The sequence below is a fragment of the Rattus norvegicus genome, chromosome 7 (assembly GCF_036323735.1).
Source record: "Rattus norvegicus strain BN/NHsdMcwi chromosome 7, GRCr8, whole genome shotgun sequence".
Lineage (NCBI taxonomy): Eukaryota > Metazoa > Chordata > Mammalia > Rodentia > Muridae > Rattus > Rattus norvegicus.
The window spans coordinates 45,871,446-45,888,803 of NC_086025.1; the positions used below are offsets into that span (position 1 = coordinate 45,871,446).

At 39.1% G+C, this 17,358-nt stretch overlaps 1 protein-coding gene and 1 long non-coding RNA gene across 10 annotated transcripts in view; one reads left to right on the forward strand and one right to left on the reverse strand.

Moving 5' to 3' along the window:
* LOC102547595 (uncharacterized) overlaps positions 1–16,446 on the forward strand; it is a 50,241-nt gene extending 33,795 nt beyond the window's left edge. For both annotated transcript variants that reach the window (XR_010053693.1, XR_593423.4), the window contains one exon: positions 16,142–16,446. This is a non-coding gene — a long non-coding RNA (uncharacterized LOC102547595). The remainder of the gene's footprint in view (positions 1–16,141) is intronic.
* Syt1 (synaptotagmin 1) overlaps positions 1–17,358 on the reverse strand; it is a 544,812-nt gene that overhangs the window by 171,797 nt on the left and 355,657 nt on the right. The gene's annotated exons all lie outside the window — the stretch shown is intronic.

Sequence of the window (17,358 nt, forward strand, 5' to 3'; positions counted from 1 at the left end):
ACTGAGGTTTCATATAGTTGTTCATAGATACCTGATTGCTCCACTGAAACCTAATCTCAGCTTTTAAAATCACACACTCACTAGAAGAAGACAGGAAACATACTACTCATCAGAATCATGATTTTTCCCTTTAACTGACTTTCCTGACACTTGGAATTAGACACAGATGTCAAATTTTAAAATAAAATCAAAATACCTCCTCCATTAAGATTTCCATAACTATTTTTTCATCTCAACACTTATCCTTGTAATGCCATGAACAAACTCTTTGTCCTCCTTATAATGAACTATATTCTAGCATTAAGCTAGTTTCTCCAGTTTAATCTGCTTTGCCAAGCTCAGGTTGGAACTATATAGTTGCTAGTGTGCTTTCCTTATCTAAAAAGGCATAGGTCTTTTGATGGCCTTCTGGTCTACCTTCTTGTTATGGAATCCTCTTTTAAACTACACTGTTGAATATTTTGTGAACTAGAGCAATCATACAATAATACTAACATTCTACCATCACTATCCCTTTAACTTACTGGTTCTCTACCTATGGGTCACAACCTATTTGGGGACTGCATGTCAGATATCCTGCATATAAAAATATTTATATTATAATTTATAACAGTAGCAAAATTACAGTTATGAAGTAGCAACAAAATAATTTTATGGTTGGGAGTTTAGGAAGGTTGAAAACCACTAGTCTTGAGTTGTCAGTAAGAAATCACAGTGAACTTAATCACATAGTGATGGGAGCTAACTTCTGGAGTCTCTCTTAAGGGATTATTTTGAAAATTTGCTTACTTCAAATTAACAGTTGGCAACATTCCTAATAGATACTTGCTATCTTTGTTCTTTTTTGTCATTATTTTTCATGTTATATTTTCTTATGAATGCTACCTCACAAAAACCTGCACAAATATATAATGTACTGTTTATGAAGCCAATGAAAGGTGAGAAGTTATTTACTTCTATTTGAGCTTTCAAGCAACAAGCAAGGTGATCTTTCCAAAATCATGGCTTCTATAAGGAGGTAGGACAATTTCAGCATCATTCCCTTGGCAAGAAAACTCATTTCTCATGCTAGATCTTGTAGCCATAATACTGTCATTCCCATGGTAACAGTTTCTAGGAATTGAGTTTGTTCTCCATAACTGACGCCTACTTCATCAGATGAAGTTTTAGAATAACATTTAAAGTGCTCTTTCCATTCTTGCTACAGAAGAAAAGAAATGAGAGAGAAATCCCTTCAGAAAAAAAGGAAAAGCAATTCAAAAGTAAAATAACCTCTGAGTCTCTCTAGTTCCAGATACTAGGTTGAATTGTACTGGGACTTGGGACAAAAGGTTAATGCAGTGTAGTCCCTTTAGCTTTATGATCCAGTATTGGGGTTTCAACTGCAGAAGGGGAAAGAACATGAAAGTTTCAACAAAAGAGGAAAAATGCAAATGAAATATGAATACAGGGGAACCACATGGGACATTTGCAAGTATCATTGTTGCCAACAGAAAAAAGGTTTAGTAATCTGCAGATAGAAGGATTTAAGCCATATGCAGAGCCAGTGATGTGCTTATCAGACCAATAAAGGCATAATTTTTGGCCAGGAAGAGCAGTGAACACTAATAATTACCCACAGGTAGTGCCTCCCTGCAGTGACTTAGCATGTTTAGAATGGAGTTAAGATGAATTGACCAACAGTTTTAACACATTTGAAAATGTGGGTGAGAGTATCTCCTCCCACTGGGTAAAATGTATAACCCTTTTCTCCCTTTTCTTCAACTTTATGATAGCCATATAGGATTATGCTTTTATGTCATATGACTTGTGTGGCATTCTGAGCTTTGTTAGGTGTGGTTTTTCCACTGCATTCCTGCTAGCATTTCCTAGTTTCCTCATCTCTCTCCTCTCCTCTCTCCCTTTCCCGTTTTTTGTGCTAACTAAATTTTCACTGTTGCATTTTTCTTCCTTTGATGGCTCCTATTAATGTTATTTTCGATTTCTATCCTATTGAGATAGGATACTTAGCATGTTTATGGAGAAGTTTGAAATTAACATTTCAATTAAAATCTAGCACTAATGAAACCAGCCTGGCACTCTGGGGAAGCTCCAGCTTCTAGAGACCTCCTGCTTGCTAGGAAAAAAGCTGCAGGCTCCCTGAGTTTGCAAAGAGAAAAGCAACCCCATTTTGTGTAGTGATGTTACCATTTAACTATCCCCATGCCCCTGCAAATCCCCCATTATCTTTCTCATTGAATTGATTTTCTTTTCTTTTCTTTTTTCTTTTTTCTTCTCTTTCCTTCTTTTTTTAAAAAACAGTACTGAAGACAAAATGGATCTACCAATGATTCTTCACTTGATCTTAGCCAAAAGGCTGAGAAGCGATTCTACCAATGATTCTTATCTTAATTTATCATAAAAGTTACATGTATGTAAAAAAGAGGAAAACAATATAGTTTATCTGAATAATTTTATCTGCAGAGAAAAAATAGTGAAGTGAGGAAATAAAGAAATCATTTTCAATCTTTAAAACTTAAGAACAAAGTTATGTTACATACTCAATGTAAGTTACATACAAGTTACATATGATGCTCACATGCAGTCTTATGGGTGACTGGGAGGCAGAAATAGGATGAGAACCTGACTGGATGTGAGACTATCAGGCCTGTTAGGTCTGAATCCTATTCTTTTCATTTGTTAAGTGACCTTGGTTAGTGACCTGGATTAATGTATTTCCTTAACCATCAGTTCTGTGTTTGCTGAGAATATTGCTAGGATATACTTCAGAAGGTGATCGTAAGGAATAAATGTCACGATGCATAGTAAGGGCACCATAGGTGGTTGCAGAGTCATTGGCAGATTTTACAACATTGGTCACATGCATTAAGTGTTTTCCAATAGACACATGAGGAAGGGATGCCTCGAGGTGAGTGTGCTCTGGCCAGACTTTCCTTTGTTCTTGTACAATTAGTTAATTAATTGATAGAGACCTAAGTGCCCAAGGGAAGTAAGGAAATAGCTCAGGTCTCTGGCTTTCCTTGGCTCTCTCCACTGCTCTTCTGGTCTGGGAAGTGATTGGGAAGGACAGGGCAGAGGAGGCAAGGTGGTCTTAGCTTTGGCTCACATACCCATTGCTTTCCTGTGCTGTTGTAATGAAGAACCACAAAAAAGTGGCTTCAAACCAATGAAATACATTTTTGCATACTTCTAGAGGAGAGATGTCCAAGATCAAGGTCATGGACAGACCATGGTTCCTCTGAAGGCTTTAGGGGAAAACTCTACCATGCTCTCCTCATGGTTGCTCTTGTTTTTTGTGATTGACAGCATTCCCTGACTTATTGATCTATCTATGTTCTATCTCTGCACTCTAAAACTATGAACTACCACTGTGCTCTGGCACTGTGGCCAGTCAGTCATTGTAGCCTTTCATAGTTGTTTGTCATTACAGCCTACCAGTGTCTGTCTCTGTGGCCTCTCTCTGTTCTATACTGAAGTCCACAGTCTTAATCTATCTTTCTTATCTATCTGTTGCTATGCACCATCGCCATGGTCTCTTACTGCTCCATCTCTATGGTCTTCTGCCTTGGTCTGTCTCTCTTACCTGTCACCATGATTTCTTACTGTTTCTGCCTGTCATTGTCCCTCTTGCTTCCTTTACCACCTGATGGGGTTCTCCCCATGTGTCTTAGTGTCTGTGTTCTGCTCTTATGGACACTGGTCACTTTGGAGTGTGTGTCATCCTACCTGACGTGAACTCAATTGTATCCTCAGAAACACTATTCCTCAGTAAAGCTCACAAACACAGAGGCTATGGGGGCTTGAACATGCCTTTCTGGGAAGAGAGCATAATTTTGAACACCCACCCACTAGAAGTGTTTCAATTTAAGAAATACTTTCTAACTTAATGGGGTCAGTTATTTATCTCTCTTACCAACATCACTTAATTTCTATTTACCTATTTCTTTATTTTATTTAAAATATGATTTTTATATTTTGAGGAAACATATTGAAAAACACCTAATGTAAAAAAATTCTTATTAAACAAATCATTTTTTATACTATTTTTCTCTTTTCTTATGTTCTTCATACCATTCTTTCTCAACAGTTTGAAGGTCCTTGGAGACAGGGGAAGCACACAGTAAACAGGGCTCTAGGGATCAAAGTGTGTCTCAGTGACTTAGTGAATGTTGTCATGAGTTAGGATCACAATTTTTCTTTATTCATAACAGAGAACATGTTTCACCCTCTCGGCTATGGCTAACATTTGCATTATTTGGATCTAGAAAGTCTAGATATTATAGTCTGTCATGAAATTTAGCCAGACAGATGCCACTTTCAGAACAATGAGAATCTTAATGTCTTCAGGATGGTTTACAGAGCATGAGGCTAGCTCGTTTTACACACTTTTTGTTCTTTATAATTAAAAAAAGACAAATGCATTTGTTTCCAAATAAACCACCCCATTTTCTTTATCGAAAATTTCCTGTACCATGTTTAGTGTCAAAACTTTTCAATACATAATCCTTCTGTCTTAATGCTGTCGTGTTCCGTAATCAGACTGATCCACTAAATACCAGATCCTAATTATAGGCCCTGCATGTGACACCAAGCAAAGATCAGAAACTCCACTTCTTTACCACCCTTCTTTTTTAAAGCAAATGTGTGGGAATGGAATAACATCTTCATCCTGGGATGTGTCATGTTCTCACACTCCAGGAAAGGGCCATTCTGGAATTTATGGATGGGAACTAATTACAATCACCAAATGAAATCTTTCAAGTTGCTGCTAGAATGGGACTTCTTGATAGTCAACGGATGCAGCTTTCAGGCTCTTTTAATGTTGCCTGGGCTGCATAGAACCTGTCTGAGTACATCCAGCCTCTATAAACATGCTGTTGCTCGCCTTGGGAAATCACACTACTTTATAACCATAATCGAACACCACCAAAGACAAAAGAAGACAAAAGAAAACCAAACAAACCAAGATCCACAAAGATGTTTCCAGTTCAAATTCCTCTAGCTATATAAAAAAGTGAAAGTGTAGCACAAGAGCATTGGCTAAACAGGAAGTCTCTGCTATCTTTTTCATACAGTAAGGCATATCTCATTTATCTCCCAGGCTCCCCTTCTCTGTATCGATGGTAAGCTGAAGTCTAAGACTCCATCCTAATTGTAAACACGCCCTTACAATCCCCTCCCTCTCCTTACATGCTGGAAGCCAATATGACTCTATGCTAGGCCTGACATATGGCAAAGGGGAAAGTGACTTGCAGATATAACTCATATCCCAACCACAAATCAGTTATAAGTAAACTCATCAAAAGGGAGAGATTTCTGAAAGGGCTTACTCAGTACCAAGGCCTTAGGGCTGGACAGGCTCTTCCTCAAGTGAAAAGGTGTTTTCTTGTTGGTCTTCAGGAAGCATACAGTCCTGTCATCTTAAACTGCCTTTGGAATAGCCAGTTAGGAACCAAGGACCTGAATTTTTCCAACCACTTGGGGAAGGTCTCAAATACTTTTCTATCTAGCTTATTTTTCTACCTTGTGCCAAAGACCTTTTGCAGAAGATGCAGTTAAACTGTGCTTGACTCTTGATCCACATAACCTGTGAGACATTGATATGAGGTAATAGAAAAGTCATATCCTCTATACACTGAAGTTTGCATATATTTGTAGCAGTATAACATAGTCTGTGTAACTCAAAACTTGATAGTTTTGCAGTATCTTCTCTGTAGTAGCAACATATAAAGTGTCTATGTACGCCTCCAAAGACTTTAGAATGTTCTAGAAGATAAACATCTAGAATGTAAGAGGGTAAACATGCTAAGCACAAGACCATAGTGAATCCAAAGGCAAGGAGTCTATGATCAAGGAAGTGAGAAACAGTGACCGTATGTTGCTAGATAGTCTTTGTAACACTGTAGTCAAAGCTTATGTGCTACCTGTTTGAATCAGAGAGGATCTCTCACACTCAGTGCCCTGATAAACCATCTCCGTTTCTGTATTCTAGGGTAACAAGTGAATTCTGTTGGAAATGGTAAGAAGCATTCATGGGTAATAACACTAGGGTGGGATTATCTTGTGGCATTTGGAAGTAATTGGGAAAATGACCTCTGTGGAAGTGATGATCTGTTCTCTTCCACTGTAGTCTAGCCTCCATCTCAACACCTGTTTACTTTCTCTTTGTCTACTAGTGTGGGCTCCAATTCTTCCTGTCCTCTTGTGGGAGAGACTGGATCATGATTACTGCCTTTACTTTCTAACTGTGCTTCTCACTTCTCAGCCTGTCACCCACACCCTGTCCATCAACTCCCCACTCCAGCACTCTAAGGAACAAGGTTTTTCAAGGTCACTAAAGAGCTCTGTATCTACTGGACTTTTTTTTTCTTTTTCTTTCTTTTTAGGCATAATCTTCTGAGATCTATTTGCAACACTTGCCCCGCCAGCAGGCTTACTTCTTCTCATGGTCAAAACCAGAAAAAAGCAAGGTTGCTAGTATTCTATTCTTAAAAGCCCACAGAGGTTTTTATGGTTTGTAGAATGCATTATGACCCACTCAAGAGAATATAATTATTTCTTAAAAATTTTCCAACTACACTACTGAGTATAGTCTATCCAATTGCATTCGTCTCAGTTCTAATCATACATTTCTGTAATGATTTAGCTCATGTTGGTCAGTGTGAGATGATTTCCTGTCAGCTCTCTGCTGATGCAAAGCCTTTTGGGTTCCAGGCACAGTTCAAAGATTTCCTCTTTCTTTCCTCCTTTCCTAATTCCTATATTAGAACTTCCTCCTTCATATCTAGTTCACTGGAAACTCTAACACATGCCTGCCTATCTGTGTCATGCTAGCACTTACTTTGTTTACTGTCTTTGAGGCTATAAAATCAGAATTACATATGCAAGTAATGATTAATCAAATTAAAGTTCAATATACAGACCAGGGCCTGTACCTAGTACTGAGGAAATGTGGGTGATCACGACAGTGTCTTTTGCTTCTCTTCTATTAGACTTGAAGTGTAGCAAAGGTAAATTGAATTAAGTGGCTTGTTGTTTAAACTAAGCCTCATGCCGTGCCTTCAAAACAACTTTCTTAGAATGAAATTGACTAGTTTTCCACAGAAGTCTTCTTTACTTAGCTTCCACATCAGTACACCTTTCTTTTCTCTTAGCTCACATTTATCTCTTCATCAGCCTCTCTCTGTATCTGTGGGTTTGGTAATCTAAGAGTTTCTTTCAGATGCCCCTTTTCTTTGCTTCCCTTTTATATGGGCTTGCTAACACTATGACTCTATTTCCACAAGCTGAACTCATACTCAAGTCCCAAATCAGTGTCTACTTCTGTACTCGTCTTGCACTCCTTACTCTTTCCAGGTCCTGGAAAGGATGGGTATTCAGTATCTCTGGAATTCCTTTCATTTTCTCTTCCCTTCACACCTTTTGCATCAGTCACACTGCCTGTCAAGCAGCAGACTCCCAGCGTCTGCCACCAGCAAGTTTAGGCTTACTCCAGGGTCCCTTCAAGGGCCTTGTTCCTGCATATCCTTCTCTCCAATTTTCACTTCTCATCTATGCTCACCACACATGGCTGCCAAACAAATGCTCCCCAGACAAGAGGATAATTACACGATTTCCTGCTTATCTTTATTGGTTCCCGAATCCCTTTGGGGTATCAAAGTCTAATAGCTTGGTATCAATGGGCACCTTTAACCTAGTTTCCAGTTCCTCTTTAAGGACCCTTCCTAGGATCTCATAAGTTTCAGCATGCATCCTATTTTTACCGTGCCCGGGAAGATCTACCTTCAATTAGATTATGTTGGTCGCTGTTGTTTGAGTGTGAAGCGTTGCCCATGGGTTTATGTATTTGAATATTTGGTCCTTGGTTGGTGATATTATTTTGCAAGGCTGTGGGACCTATGAAAGGTGAAGCCCTGCTGTAGGAGTGGATTTGGTGGCAGGAATGAGAAAACTACATAGCACAGTGGCCCCTCCTTTTTGGTATTCCCTATTAGATGCACATCCAGGACATATAAATTGATATCTTACTATTTATAAGCACCTAGTATATAATATCAAGTATGTAATAACTGCTCAGATTCTTCTTGAGAAGTCTATTATGCAAGATAGCATGCAATTACGCCTCAGCAAATATAAGTATATTAATGTATAGTATGGGTAATAGAAAGAACATAGACTAGAGAGAGCCAGCATTTGAATCAGCCTGGTTCTTTTAACACAGAGGCATGTGGCTATGCAGAGATGGAGTAATAACATTTCTGATGTGAACAGACCATAGACTAGGAGGAAAAGAACAGGAATAAGAAGCATATGTCTAGTATCTAGAAACATGTATGCGTAGGATTGAGATGGTAATCATGTTGGAAAGGCAGGCTATGCCAACAGCAGATAAGGCTTGACAAATAAAGGAGTTAAAAATTCAGATGAAAGGAAGTGGTAATGGCTACTGAATAAGGAACCTGTATGCTCTGAGCTCAGCAACGCGAATATGTGGACAGCATATGTTCAGTGGATGGTCTATGGATATGTAGGGCAATATTGTGATGGACTCTAATAATCATAGCATCTACAAGGTCCCAGACTAGAGCAGGATCACTGGGAGCACAGGGACTGCAGCATTGTGGCTGATGGACTAGCTGGAGAGCATGGGCACAAAGGAGGAAGGCTAACAAATGAGGTCATGCTTCTGAGCTTTAGAGCAGAGGCACACACATGTCTGTGTTGTTGAAGAAATAAGAGTTTCTCACAGGCTGAATTCTAACCATGGTTGGGACATTGAGATGACTAGATCTAAAGGAGACCTTTAAGAATTATTTATTTTATTTTGTATCTTTTCGTGTATCATCCTTTCATATCTTGATTTATTGTCTATTCAAATATATTTCACAATTATGCTGGGTTGTAAAAGTGTTTTTTTAATTTTGGAAAAAAATTCTTGTCACATCTATGTACTTCGGATATTCTGTCCTTGTCTATGATTTCTCTTTGTATTGTCTGTGCTATATAGTTTTTTAAAAGCCCAACTTTCCCCCTTTCCCACAAATTTTCAATTTGACAAGGCTTTATTTATCAAATTGTATTGACAATCTATGCTTTGGGACCCTTCCTAGAGGACATTTTCCATACATCAAGGTCACAGAGGGTCTTATTGTTTCTTCTCAAAGTTTTCCAGCTTTAGCTTTTACATGAAGATCACATTTCACTTGGAAGATTGCCAACGTTAGGTTTCAAACCTGGGACAAAAGACTGAGGTGCCTCTTTAACCTATCTAAGTGGACAGTGGTTGCCAGGTTCTCCCTGCATCCCTCAGGCTTTACCTGTTTTAGGGTTCTCCGGGCTGGCGTAGCCAGCCTCCTACCCTAACTTTTCCAGGCCATGATTTGGGATGCCCTTCCCCCAACTGCTCTTCCATATATAATCCACCCAGTTTTTGCTTATCTGGTCTCTTGTCTACTCTTTTGGGCCTACTGACTGTTATACCTGGTTCTCCACTTTCCCCTTTTCCTTCCTCTTTCCCTAACGTGGCTCAGAAGCATGTCGGTTCTGGACTGTCCCAGATGTCCCTGCCTCCAGCTATGTCTTCCTTTTACCTACAATAAACCTTCTCCTCCACCATACCTAGCAGCAGTCATGTTCTTTGCTTTTTTAATTTCTTTTTATTTCATTTTGCAAATTAAAGCTACAAGATATATGCTGTACAGTGACTACAATGAAGAAGACGAACAATTCTACGTGTTGGCAAGTATATATAGAGTCAGAACTTTCATACTTTACCACTGGAGAGAAAAATATAACAATAAAATTAGAAGTCACTTTATCACTGACGTGTCCTGGCTATCCTGGACCTCACTATATAGACTAAGATGGCCCTGAATTCAAAGAGATCTACCTGCTTCTGCTTTGTGAATGCTGGGCCTGAATGTGCACACCATCATGCTTGGCCAGCAATTCCATTATCTAGACATTTTCCAAGAGAGTGGAAGCAGGCATACTTCTACCCAGAGACTTATAAGTCACCTTCACTGTTCTGAGCCCCAAACTGAAGATACTTTAAGTGTCCATCAAGAGATACACAGCTAAGAGAAGGTATCACTTTTCTGGATATCCAGTAATGAACTACTGCTTAAAAAAATAAAAAGGAATGAATTATGAGAAGATGCAACAGTGTGAACAGCAAACACTCTCAAAAACATTACACAAATAGAAACAAGATACATAGACTACACAATGTATGATTCCCCTGTAACAAACCATGGGAGAAATTATAACCTATATATATTATATAATAATCCCAAAATATAGTAAGATGACAGAAAGACCAACTAGTGCCTAAAGCTAGAGATGCTAGGGCAGGAATTACTAGAAATGTACTAGGAACTGTTTTTAGAGTGATGATCATATTGTATGTATATGTGAAATATACAGAAATATGCATGTATGGTGCAGGCAACTTAACTGTTTGCAAACCATTCTTAAATAGAATTAAGGAAAGCAAGAAGTTCAATACAGATATCAAGGCTAGGGATTAAACCTTGAGTGTAAATGACATGAAATCTATCATATTATAAACCCTGAAAAGACAAAGGAGTCACAGAGATAGAGGAATGCCTAAGGGCCATCTTTGGGGATAACTTTCCTTGTCTACAATTAGAAGAAAAATGAAATGAGAGTGAAAAGAGTAGAATAGAACAGAGAGTCTAGTGTCATGGTTCTCAATGTTCCTAATGCTTTGACCCTTCAATACAGTTCTTCATGTTGTGGTGACCCCCAACCATAAAATTATTTTCATTACTACTTCATAGCCCTAATTTTGCCACTGTTATGAACTATAGTCTAAACATCTGATCTGCAGGATATTTGATATATGACCCTGTGAAGAGGTTCTTTGACCTCCAAAGGGGTTGTGGCCCACAGATTGAGAACCACTGGAGTAGAAGCTCACTAGTCAATAACAGAGTATCAATAAAGGCAAGGTACGTGGGGCAGGCTGCCTTTACTGTCACTGGTTGAGTGAATATCCATGTCAAGTCATCTATAGAGTGGCAATGTGTAGCTGTTCCTAGTGAAGCTATACGCAGCAGAATGGACAGTAGGAATGGTCCACATGTTTTCTGTAATTGGAAGCACAGGTGAAATCACATAGTGTTCAGCTTTTAGAGCAACTATTAAGCTCAAGCCCTTTTGGAGGTACTTGGCTGTACATCAGACACACCAGTGTTATAGCTTAAGACTACTTAATGCAAAATAGCAAAACAGATTCACCGCTGATGAGGACCTGGAAGGTAGCCAGTTAAATCGCATTAACACTGCGTTAGCAGGAAGAGAAGTGGGTGGATGACAGCAGCCCTGAAAGGTGAGGTGATGGGGAAACAGTTCCAATCAGTGTGGGCAGGAGATGGCAGACAAGGCCAGGCTGAAGCACCACTTCAAATGATAACCACTGCTAGGGCGTTATCAGCAATGACAGCAGCCCAGAGCACTTTGTGTGCCTGCTGGAGGAAACTGAGAATCCTGACTGAGGTCACTGAGGTCACTGTAAACAGCTACTCACTGTAGCAAACCTCATCAAAGGGCTTGCTGCAGGAAGGGGCTGGCCACTGTAACATTTGAGCTGTCCCTTGAATTCTCCCCGTGAAAGCATAGAGAACGGGATGGTGTTATGCAGCATATGTCATATCAAATGAACTTATCTAGCTTCCTTGGTACCCCAATACAGCACATTAAAAAAGAAAAACCTAAGAGATGAAATCAGTAATGGATCCCAGATCTCTACTTTAATAAAAGTATGTGTGGGGAGGACTATGCAGCCAGAGGGCCAATTTAGGGATGGTCTGCTTATCAACTGCACCAGACTGACTGCCACCAGGCTGGAAAGAATAAAACAAACAAGGGACATGTTCAGGCAATACGGGCAAGTAGGAAAAAATAACAGAACAGAAGGGGATGGGACTAAAGAAAGGTCAAGAATAGAGACAGCAAAAGAGAAAAAGAGAGACAAAAGGTGAGATGGGCAAGAGCAAAGATCACTCTTTTGGAAGGTTGCCCACCTCTGTTCCAACATAAGGGTGAATGTCACCTTTCTTACTATGTCCTTCAAAACCTTTTGCATAGGCTTCCTCCAAGCCATTTTCTTGATGATTCAATGTAATTAATAGGTTGCTCTGAACAAAAGGGGAGTAAGAATTCTGCCTACCATGAGCCTGCTTTGTTCTGGAACTGGAGAAGCAGAGGAAAAGAGAGCATCCGATCACAGATTGCACAGTATTAACAGACACAGCTACGTAACATATCATATGTGACAGGCATATACAGGCACGGGTTCATAGCAGAGCAAGAGCTGGTCATTAATAGATGATTGGGAAGTTTCAGGAGAGGGCATAGGAACAGCTAGAAATATCACAGAACTCAGAAGGGCGAGAGGATCCAGAGGCAAGCAGAGGCAAGCAGTATTCCAGGGAGAGGAGATGGTTATGTGTGTGTTTGTGTGTGTGTGTGTGTGTGTGTGTGTGTGTGTGTGTGTAGATCTGGATACAGGAAACACTGTAGATGATAAACTAAAAGACAGGGGTAGCTGCTCCTGCTGGAGCACTTGTGTGTGTGGCTAGCAGGAAATGAGCTGGGAGCAGATGTGGATGTTCCATCCGGCCCTGTCCACAAGGCTGTTGGTGTCTGGCTAGGCCACTGTGATTTCCTGTAGAAGTCCTTCTGAAAATGGAGGGAAGACAGAATGAAGGTTCAACACATGGTAAAATGGTTTGTTTGACGTGACGTGAAGCATGGTGTATGGTAACATGCCGTAGAAACAGACAATAGAAACAGCATTTTAAAATGCACTCGGGATTATATTGCAAATATTACTTATAGCCCTTTGTGAATATTACTACTTACTTGCTCACATCTCTACAGCAGAAAGTGTTACAGCTTGAGTCTTATTTGGCATGCAAATTAAATTATTTGCCCAAGGACATACACTAGTAACATCTTAGTGAATCCTGACAGATCCACTCACACTATAAACCAGCTCACTTCAGTGTTAACAGTGGAGCAAGCCACACCCCCTGACATGTCTGCCTACTCATACTGGGCCAGTCTCTCAGTGATTAACAACACTTCCAACAACTTTTAGGCCACAGAAATGTTCCAAAGATTTTAGGGAACACGATTGCAAAATTCGGACAGGCATTGTTTTTTATTCACTACTATAGATTACTGTGGTTCCTTTACTTGAAAGAACCAGCCTAAATCCTTACAGAAATAAAATTATAATAAAATTTGACTTTCAAGGCATCGAGCCATTTAACTCTGTCAAGGAAAGGGATTATGGACAAAGTATATATTGCTTTCAGGTAATAGCATACTTCTCAGCCACATGTTTCTAGTATTTATAATCTATTATGTTATTTGTTCTCTCTCTCTCTCTCTTCCTCTCTCTCTCTCTCTCTCTCTGTTATAAACAGCTTTAAATAAAAGATGAAAAGTAGGAGAATGCAAATGGTTTCAGAATTTCTCCAGGGCTGCAGTTCCAATTAAAATGTTTCTTGGTGAGGAAGTCTTTAAATGGCCTAATATCTTCTTATTCTTTACTTATAGTTATCTAAGCTCATTCAAAAGACAGACAGTGAAGGTGTTTGGACTCAGAAGATACCGAGTTTCAATCCCTTCATTATAATATTCTCTTAAGTGAAAACCAAACATAGAAAAATAAAGCCAAGTGCTGGAATGTAATTGACCAGCACATAATTTTCTTGTGGTTTCTGCTCTAATTTCTTTATTGGATGTAACTGAAAGTGTGCTAAGCCTGATAGTCAGCCAAGCCACAAGGATCGATACAGCCTTAACAGTGAGCAGAACAGCAGGATCCCAGGTTTCTACATCCACGGCTTCCTTTATAAATTTGCTTCTGTAGGCAGGCTTTGCTAATGACAACCTATGCTTCGTACTGTAAGAGCTATGTGTTAAGGAACTGACTTTTAGAGCTATTTAAAACTATCTCTGTCTCCTTGTAAAGTACTCTAGCAAGGTAATTTTTGAGCTGCATTCAATACCAGACCATGGTGTTATCTGCAGCCCTTATTTTCCTTCTATAGGCTTACTTAATATCCTTGAGATGCCAACAAACTTAACTAAATAAGCTCTGGGAACTTAGCTTGGATCTTAATTTGTTTGGTGACTTTTATAGCTTATGGCTATGTTGTATCACCCATGCTTTGGAAGTTTATAGAATCCCTTAATGCTAGTTCATTTTAAAGGAGTGAATTTCTTTGGGGGGGATTTTTCTGCATAATAGGATTCCAGAAGGAAACCACAAGGACATATAACAGTCCTTCCTGAAATGCAATCTCAGTGGCATGTAGTTAGCTTAAATTGCCACGCAAACCCCAGAATACTTCTAGGATCATACTGCACACTTGCCTAAAGTCAGTGTTATCCACAGCACTACAGTTTGTAAGAAATACTTTAAAATAGTTTCCTGTCTCACACGGTGAGCAGATAATATAAAATACTTCTATATATATATAATTTTAAAGTTCAATGAAATATGTTAATTACAAGGCTCAGATTTAAAATAACATAATTTGTAATAATGTACAAAAAATAATATAAAGAAATCATCAGGTAATGACACTATAAAACACAAAGAAATAATTAGACGCCTGCAACTCCCAGAAGGGCCATTGGACTTTAGACAATCAAAAGATTATTTTTTGATTAGGACCAAAAACCAAATACTAGATTTTAGACAAATATTATAATAAAAGCTAACCTGCTTTGTACACTTAAGCGACATATAAAACCACCTTGTATGTAGGAGTGTGTGAGCATGTGCGCATGTGTGCGGATACACACACACACACACACACACACACACACACACAGACACACACACACAAAAGCAACTAGTTCTAGGTCACATAGCTATAAAGTTTTCCTTCATATGCATGTCCTTTTAGGATTTTGAAATTCTGTGGGATACATTTTTGTAGCAAGTACTGAGGAGTAAGTAGGTTCTTGCCAGGTCCTGTTCCCATACCCAAGGTTTAGTGCACTAAAAATAACCCAACAAATACTCACTGTACCCCACAGGGAGCAGTACAAACTGTTCTATGGACTATTGCTTTAGGCAAACTGGATCACTTTAGATTAAAAATATATACATTCATTCATACATACATATATACATATATTTCTACTATCTTTAAAATCAGAATTAAGTTAAAATGATAATCTAAGATGGTGGACTAAGCTAAAGTGAAGGATATTTTTAAGTAAATAAAAGAATCTCAAGCCTTTATTTGTTCTTTTGTAAAACATACATGCTATCATTGCTGTCAAAGAAAGGACTGTTTTGATGATTAAAATATTAAAGCATATATAGTATCTATGAACAACTGGAAAATCCTACAGATGTGAATTATTGGGTCAAGTTTGGGTCTCCAAAGTTCCAAGTGACTCTTCAGAAGGCGGGAAGTAATAGGAGGGGTTCAGGCTATCTGGTGCATGCTCTCCAGGAAGACTGTGAGGCTTGGCATCGCTCCGTCCTTGGTTCTGAATGCAGTCACTAGCTTGGTTCCACACACGCTACTCACATCCTATCTGTGAAATACAGAGATAGACTCACAGTGGGACCTGCTGAGTCTTTGCTCTACTGTATGAATTTTAAACCTCCCAAGCTGGAAATTAAACAAACTTCCATAAGCTGAGGTTTATGTCATAGGAAAAAACATTTGACCAGCATATGACAAGTAAGTCCTAGGTATGACCCTTAGCACTTTAGAAACACACACACACACACACACACACACACACACACACACACACACACACATACACACACAGAGCAACCATCATTCAAAAATATGATGAGTAAAAGAATGAAAAATATGTAGTGGAAAAATGTAACCATAAATTATAAAGTTCTCAAACAAATAAATGTATAAATGTTAGAAGTTCACACCCTTTCCTGTATGTTTTGTTGGATGAAAGTGTAGAGGCCTTCCTTGTGGTGAGCTTGTGTGAGTAACCCTTATTGCTGAGAGTCTCTGACTCAATAGATTCCTTCATCGCCATTGTGATGAAGTCAGTGTTGCAAAGTCCTTAAGGTTGAGATTACTCATCAGAATTGAACCTTTCTTTCTTGCAGATTTTCCATTTCCCAGAAGTTAAGAACTTCACTTAACATTTTAGCCATGCCTCTCTGAAGTTTAAGAAGAACTGAGTCAACAGATGGGGGAAGCTGACTCATGTAGCTCGTCCGTTTACAGAGTGTGCTACTTTTGAATAGCATGGCTGCATATCTGAGCAAGGGAAGACCATTTAAAGAACTGCAGAACTGAAGTAAATAACTATTCACTTATCAAGGTGGCTGATGCAGGAAGAACAGGAATTATATTAAAATCACATTCCAGGTATTCAATCACCTACAATACAAATCACAATAGGACTGTCTTTGAGTGGGTGCACAGTTTTCTACTCGTTTCTAGTCTTTTTCTGTAGTAAGCAATGGTGGAGGGATGTGAGGTGTCCATGATGTTCTCATGAGGCCAAATCATAAAACTGTAAATGTCTCCTGACAACACCTCCACCCCCATACTCTCCAGCACGAGTAACTTCTCTGGACAACAAAAGCCTCTGAGTTCTTATTCATGCAACCAGAATAGTAAGTGTTGGCAGTTTTCACAAGCTTATTGGTGATTCGTGTAATGCACAACACACACAGGTGTGTCCGGTGCTCAATAACCATGGTGATCAGTATCATAATTCCTGTTCTTCACACGGCATGCATCGCTGTGTCCCTAAGGGTCTCTTCATTTATTTCTTGCCATTGACTTTCTTGACATTAATGATCATGACACTGACATAGGACAATGTCATTATCTTCATTTTTCAGCCACAGGAGGGCAAACAAAGTTATCAACTATAGTTTTCCTGGCTGATGCGGCCATACTTACATGATGCTCCTTGCGTCATCACTAGCTGATCATCTATCTCCTGAGGTTTAAGGTCACCCTGTTCAAAGTGTCCCTTCAGCTAGCTGTCTTCGTAGCTGCTGATGAGACATCAGCAGGAAGACTGTAATAGGAGTTGAGTCTTGTTTTATCATATTTCTGTTTTCAGTGTTTATGTAATATTTTATTTGAAAAGGACCCTTGTGTTAAAAAGATTTGAAATTTATTTTCAGGGTTCAGTTTCTGCACACATGGGCTAAATTCCCTACTACTTCTAATAAAGTTCTGAAACATGACATCTACAGAGTTGCTTGTAGCGTAAATTGGTTTAGTCTTGAGCAAAACTCCATGCCCCCCCCCTTTTTTTGAGAAAGAGATTTTTTCCTGGTCAGAACCTGGTCAATGCACTACT